The 7,582-nt window shown below is 41.8% G+C and overlaps 1 non-coding gene across 1 annotated transcript; it reads left to right on the top strand.

Annotated features, from left to right (window-relative positions):
* The first annotated feature begins 1,546 nt into the window (after positions 1–1,546).
* On the top strand, positions 1,547–1,653 carry LOC120257678. Its single transcript, XR_005535769.1, has one exon. It is a non-coding gene; the product is annotated as a small nucleolar RNA R71 (small nucleolar RNA).
* Positions 1,654–7,582: the final 5,929 nt, after the last annotated feature.

The raw sequence follows: 7,582 nt of genomic DNA, 5'->3' as shown, positions 1-7,582 counted from the left end.
TCATGAAGAAAAGTTAGAAACTTTGAGTTTGGCCGGAAAATTCAAGCAAAACCCTCCAAATCAACGGTGTAAGGTCGGGAGATTGAGTACGAGTGTTCTTTGAGTAGTGGGGAATGTGAGAATGAAGAAAAACTTACGGATTTTAAAGAAAACCCACGGCTCTTGCGTTTCTGTACATTCACACGGGCGTGTGGAAATTACCCACACCCGTGTGACTTCACAGGAGAGACCCACAGGGGCAGACTCATGCCCTTGTGTGATCTCGAGATAACACTCAATGCTTCTAAATGCAACCACACGGGCATGCAGAAATTATCCACGCCCGTGTGCTCCACCCACAGGGGTAGACCACGCCCCTGTAGCTTCTCTGTCCATCCGAGAAGAATCTCCCATTGGGTAGTCCGCCAATGCCATTTCTTCACCTAGATTGCTAATATTACACGGAATGATGAAGCTTCCCGGGTCTTTCATCTTGTTCGGCATGTTCTTTTGCAATACCGCCGAGCATGAAGCATCTAAAATCACTGAAGCACTTCCCTCCAACTTCCTCTTGTTAGTCAATAAGTCTTTCAAGAACTTCACATACTTAGGCATTTGGGCCAATGCCTCAAGAAAAAGAATATTAATGTGGAGTTGCTTGAACAAACTCAGGAACTTCTTGTACTGTTCATCCCCTTGGTCATTTTTCAATCTAGAGGGATAAGGGATTCTTGGCATGAAAGGTGGGGGTACCACCTCTTTCTCTTTGCTTATTCCCTCTTCTACCTCTATAACCTCGGGTGCGTGTTCTTTTGACTTCTCACTCGGAAGCCTACCTTCAACCTCACGACCACTTCTCAAAGTGATCGCCTTCACATGCTTTCAATTTGCCCCACTTGATTTTCAAGGTTATGCAAAGAGGCGATGTGGTTGCGAAGTGTAGCCTCAACTGATTCAAACCTAGCATTAGCAGATTGCACAAATCTAGCCAAGTGCTTCTCTAGGTCAGTCATTCTGGTTTCCAAACCTGAGATTCTGTTTTCCACCTAAGGGGCTTGTTGTTGTTGTTGGAAACCCGGTGGCCCCATGGCCTTTTGTGGACCCTGATTACTCCATGAAAAATTGGGATGATTCTTCCAACCCGCATTGTAGGTATTGCTATATGGGTTTCCTTGAGGTCTCATGCCGTTACCTACAAAATCAACATTCTCCACTGAAGAAACATCACCAATAGTAATTGGGCAATTGGAGGGAGCATGTCCTCCACCACAACTAGTGCAATTAGTCACGGCCGCCACTCTATTTGAAGTTAGAAGATCTAACTTCTTACTCAAATTTTCCACTTGTGCTGCCAATGAAGTTACCGCATCTATCTCATGGAGACCGGCCACCTTTTTTCTTCTCCCTAGCATTCCATTGGTAGCTGTTTAACCCTATTTCTTCAATCAACTGACGGGCCTCATCGGGGGTCTTGCTACCTAAGGTACCTCCTGCTGCCGCATCCAAGAGTTGCCTTGTACTCGGATTCAAACCATTGTAAAAGGTTTGAACAATCATCCACTCCGGGAATCCATGTTGCAGACACTTCCTCAGGAGCTCCTTGAACCTTTCCCATGTCTCGAATAGAGACTCCTATTCCAACTGAACAAAGGATGAGATCTCGTTCCTAAGCTTTGCTGATTTTTCGGGAGGAAAATAACGAGCTAGAAAAGCTTCCACCATCTCCTCCCACGTGGTAATTGACACTCTAGGTAACGAGTGTAGCCACTGCTTCGCTCTCCCCTTTAGGGAAAATGGGAAGGCTCTCAATTTGATGGCATCATCCGTCATCCCATTTATCTTCAGCATATCACACACCTCGAGAAAGCTCTCTATGTGACTGTTTGGATCCTCATCGCCCAAACCATTGAATTGTGCGGACTGTTGCAACATGTGGATGAATGCCGGCTTCAACTCAAAGTTCTGAGCTGTAATCGGGGGACGCACAATGCTCGATTGTGTCCCCAACATCGAAAGGTCGAGCATAATCGGATAATGTTCACTGTTGCTCATTCATTTCTACCATGTTTTTCGATTCTTCTACTTCCAAATCAAATTTGAATTAGATCTGTTCTTGCACGGGCTCTTTCCCTTTTCATCTAAGTGATGCGTTCAAGCTCGGGATCTCCTTCAATCAATATTGAGGGATTCCCTCGGGTCATAACCTGAAGCTGCAACCAAAAAAAAAAGAAAAAAAAAGAAAAAGAAATCAGAACGATGATAGAATAAGAAGATATGAAATAGAATGTATGGTGAAATAGCTAAGAAAACAAAGTGCAAAGTATCTCTCAACGCCTATTCCCCGGCAACGGCGCCAAAAACTTGACAAGATCCCCTTGCGTATATCCCGCAAGTACACGGGTTTGTCGAATTAATAATCCCGGGTGAGTGGGTATCGAATCCACAGGGAATAGGGAATAAAAATACTTAATTCGATTCTTAGCTATGTGAAAGATCAAGGATGATAAGTGTGACAATGATTCAATTCTCAACAATAAAAACAACAAGTAAGAGAGCAAAAGTAAAGAAAGGGGGTAAGGCAATCGATAAAGATGGGGTACTCGGATAATGCTCCACCTAGGATAATTGTTTCAAGTGCAAGAACCCTCTATTATGTTTCCTAATCAATGTAATGGTGAGTCGTGGAAATCCTTAATTACATAGTCCCAAATCTAAGGTCACTATGCCTAACTCTATACATGTCTCGGAGGAGAGATTAGATAACCTCTCAACATCGCACTCGTATAGAGTTGCAATGAGCTCTAGGGATTCCAAATGATAAATCTCTTCCTAATTATAGACCTAACCCTTTGATCCAGGTGGAAGGTCCCTAACCACGATTAAGCCCTAGATACTAAGAACACCTCAACGCTTCACTCCGTTGCACGCGCAACTAAGCCCCAGCGGAAGTTCATCCCTTAGACCATTCACTCTATTATGGCCGCAAAGAACTCAAGGAATGGAGGTAGAATCTATCATGTCGGGGGAGAAAAGGGACGCTCCTGTACCTCTCGACTCACCCTCTCGACCCTCTCCAACCTAGCTGTATCTAACGCTCGTGGTGTGTCACTCACTCACAAGGTTACCAACGAGAACTCTCAACCCTAGTGTCACTCTAGGGGAAATGTTCATACAAACAAGCATTCAAGGTTGGAACTCACAATCAACATCAATTTATTGAAAGCATAATAAAGAGATTCAAAGAAACGAATACATCCTAGGGTTCACAAATACCCAAGTACCCACTAGGGGTTTAGCTCTCCATGGAGCTAAAGTACAATCAAAGAAATAGAATGTAAAAAGCAATGAATCCATAAAGAAACCCCTCGATAGTCGTGTTGATGGTCTTGTGGAAAGTCCTCTACTCGTCGTCCAAGGATTCCCTCCTCCCGTGATAGGATACGCCTCGACTGAGCTCCCCTACCAACCTTCTTCCTCAGGAATGACGATGTCGGAGCCGTAGAACCTCTCCAAAACCTTGGCCAATACCCCTCAAAACCCTAGCCGAAGCCCTCTCTCAAGTTGGGGAAAAGATGGAGAAAAGAATACTAAAATCGAGGCTGATTAGTCTTTAAATAGGGCTGGAATCGGGCGACTACACGGGCGTGGATGCTTCACGCGCCCATGTGGAATTTCCACACGGGCGTGGATAATTTCCACACGCCCGTGTGGGTTCTCTCGAACTGCTTTTCTCGCCGGCTATGAGCAGTCTTTTCATGATTACTCACTCGTGTATGCTGCAGCGTTACTCGCAGATGATCCGTCTCGAATAGCTTCCCGAATCCATACTTTCATCGGAGTAACGCAAAGCGGGCACACGCTCACGTCGTGGATCACTTGCTTCTTCAATGATAGGCAAGTTGGTGGAGCTCTTGTTCTATGTGCATAAGTCGGAATGCTTGAGTGTGATCGCCTTTTGTGCCCCTCCAAATGGATGTGCCAAACTCGAATACCGTGAGGTTGGCACACACTCTAGCATCTTACATCGACCTATGTCTTCGCGTTTGAACCTTAGCAAGATTTCCTCCAAAATCGGTGCATTGTAATCCACATTGGCTTCTTTCCTTCATACTTGGCCTCACAACCCTACCTGCACGAAAGTAACATAAAAACACACATATTAGTGTTAAAACCTGAGAAAAGTAATGCTCAACATAAGAAATGAACGCTTCGCATTCATATCGCACAAGCACTTATCAAATCCATAGGACTACTAAAAGGACTTGCCAAAAGCCTCTCAAAAACTACCCGACGGCCTCTCAAAAGATAAAGAAAAGTTGGAGAGAAAGGTGAAATATGCCCCTAAAAATTGGGCTGAATCGCGACTTTAATAGTGCTGGAATCGGGCATCCACACGCCCCTGTGAATTCTCAACACGGGCCTGTAAAATTTTCACACGCCCGTGTGGATTCTTTGGAAACCCAATTTTCGTCCTACCATAAACAGTAACTGCTACAGTGATTTGTTAGAGTGATTTGCTACAGTACCTGCTGCATTGCTCCGCCAAAACACTCCCAATTCCATACTTTTCATCAAGGCAACATTGACGGGCACACGTTTATGCCATAGATCGCAACTTTTCTTCAATCAAAGTCTTCATTAGTGAAGATCTTGCTATCAATGCACAAGTTTAGATACGCAAGAACATGGAGGTTGGGACACATTCACGTATCTTAGAACACCACTTGTGTCTTCGCGTTTGTTCCTTCCAAGATTCCACCAAATAGTGCGTTCACGATGTACTTTTGGCTTCTTCTCTTAATACTCAGCTTCACAACCCTAAATGCGCAAAAGAACACAAATACACATGTATTAGCGCTTAAACCTGATAAAAGTAATGCTCATCATAAGGAAAGAATATTTCGCATTCTTAACACACAAGCACTTATCAGAAACTCAATTAAAACATCAATTAAAGAAACATAATATGAGTCAATAAAACAAAATTATCCTAGGGTTTACAAGTCCAAGCACCCACTAGGGGTTTAGCTCTCCATGTAGCAATAAAAATCAAAGTTGAAATCAAAAACAAGTGCAAGCAACAAATAGAGATAACCCCCTTGTCGTCCGTGTCAATGGTCTTCAAAAGCCGCCTCGTCTTCTCCAAAGACTCCTTTGTCAAGCCTAGGGTACACCCCACCAAATCAAAGCCGTCGGAAGCTCCCCCAATAACTTTCCTTCATAGAAAATCGATGTCGAGTACCATAGAAGCGCTCTGAAATCCCAGCAAAACCCTCTCCAAACCCTAGCCTCGCTCTCCCCAAAAGATAGGTAAAAGATAAAAAAAAAAAGATCCCCAAAATGAGCCATAAATTCTGATAAAGGTAATCCTCAATGTAAGAAAAGTGTACTTAATAATACTTATAGACAAGCACTTATCACTACACCATGTAAATCTGCTCATCTAGATCACCATGCAAAAAAGCAGTTTTAACATCCATCTGCTCTAAATGCAAATCCCAATAAGCTACTAATGCAAGTACTTCCCTGATTGAAGTATGCCTAACCATAAAAGAAAAAATTTCATCATAGTCTATCCCCTTCTACTGTGAAAATCCCTTTGCTACCAATCGAGACTTGAACTTTACCCCTTCTTTTTCAAATACTACTGGTTTCTTTTTGTACACCCACCTGCACCCAATAGCCTTCTTTAACTCTAGAAGCTGAACTAGCTCCCATCTATGATTTTTCAACAAAGACTCCATCTCCTCAACCATTGCACCCATCCATTCCTTTTTCTACTGGCTAGTGATAGCTTCTTGGAAGGAAGCGGGATCATCACTAGTAATGAGGAGTGCAAAAGAGACCATGTCTTCATAACCCAATATGCTTGGAGGCTTTATATTGGTGAGTCTCTGTCTATCTCTGGCAAGATTATAATTTTGCAGATTATTAGTATTAGAACTACCAGATGTTGGATTTAAACTTTCAACTCTCTCAGCTACTATTGGATGAGATTCTAAATCCATCTGCAATGTATCTGAACTAGAACTATTTTCTGGTACTTTGTCTTGATGTTGTTGCAACATGAACTCCTCATCAAAAATTGCATCTCTACATATCACCACTTTCTTTGCAATCGGATTCCAAAACTTGTATCCTTTGACACCTTTCTTGTAGCCCAAAAAGATACACTTCTTGGATTTTGGATCAAGTTTTGATCTTTCATCGCCAGGTATATGCACATAAGCATGATAACCAAAAATCCATAAGTGATCAAAATCAATTGCATTACTTGTCCATACCTCTTCTGCAACCTTGCCACCCAATGATGCTTGTGGTGATCTATTGATGAGGTAGCATGCCATACTCACAGTCTCTGCCCAAAAGCTTTTAGGAAGTCCTACATTCAGTCATAAGTATCTTGCCCTTTCAGTTAATGACATGTTCATCCTTTCTGCAACACCATTCTACTGTGGTGTCTTGCACACTGAAAAATACCTCTGAATCCCATGCTTCTCACCAAATTTCTGAAACTGTGAATCTATATACTCTGTGCCATTATCAGATGTCAAATACTTGATCTTTCTACCAGTTTAGTTCTCCACCTCGGCTTTCCATAGCTTGAATTTGGCAAAAACTTTATATTGAGGTCCACCCAATGACAATTCCCTCGTAGGTCCCCACATATCAGAATGAAAATAATCTAGAATCACTTTAGTTTTGTGCTTTTCAGTCGAGAAACTAACTCTAGTCTGCTTTCCAAGAATACAAAACTTACAAAAATCAAGCTTGAAGCTTTTAACACCATGCAACAAATTTCTTTTTTGCAATTCAGTCATCCCACGTTCACTAAGATGACCAAGACGCATGTGCCATAATTTTGTATTATTATCATATGACACAACAGTATGAACTCCATCTACAACTGTACTTCCTAACAGTTTGTATATATTCCCTACAGTTAGCTTTCGTTTCATCACAGTCAATGCACCCTTAACAATTCTAATAGTTTCCATGTCCTCATCTACTTTAGGAATTAAACCATTCTTATGTAAAATGCCCAAGGAGATTAGATTATTTTTCAAATCTGGTATATGCCAAACATCACAAAATGTTCTAACAGTACCGTCATACATCTTAATTCTGACTTCACCAATACCAACACTATTGTAACATGGATCATCACCTAAATAGACAGAACAAGAATAAGCTAACCAATATGACGTGAACCACTCCCTATTAGGTGTTATATGATAAGAGCATCCGGAATCCAGAATCCATGCATCCATAAACTGTTTTATTGAAATTAAAAGCATATCACCATCACTACAATCTGAATTGTCACACTGCACCACATTCGCAAAATTGAATGATTCATCATGTTTTTCATCAATTTGCTTTTTCAACTTTAGATAGTCTCTCTTCATATGTCCTGGCTCCTTGTACTTAAAGCAATGAATCGTCTTTCGACCCTTAGACTTTGATCTGAAATTTTATTTTCCAAAACCCTCCTTCTCTAACTTCCTTCTACGATCCTAATTACCCTTAACATATAAACTGACACCATGAGAGCTTTCCACTGCACTTTGCTTCTGTTGTCTATATGCCAATAAGGCTACAA

The sequence above is a fragment of the Dioscorea cayenensis genome, chromosome 3 (assembly GCF_009730915.1).
Source record: "Dioscorea cayenensis subsp. rotundata cultivar TDr96_F1 chromosome 3, TDr96_F1_v2_PseudoChromosome.rev07_lg8_w22 25.fasta, whole genome shotgun sequence".
Lineage (NCBI taxonomy): Eukaryota > Viridiplantae > Streptophyta > Magnoliopsida > Dioscoreales > Dioscoreaceae > Dioscorea > Dioscorea cayenensis.
Note: the sequence above shows the minus strand (reverse complement) of the source record. Positions and strands in the feature narration are given on the sequence as shown.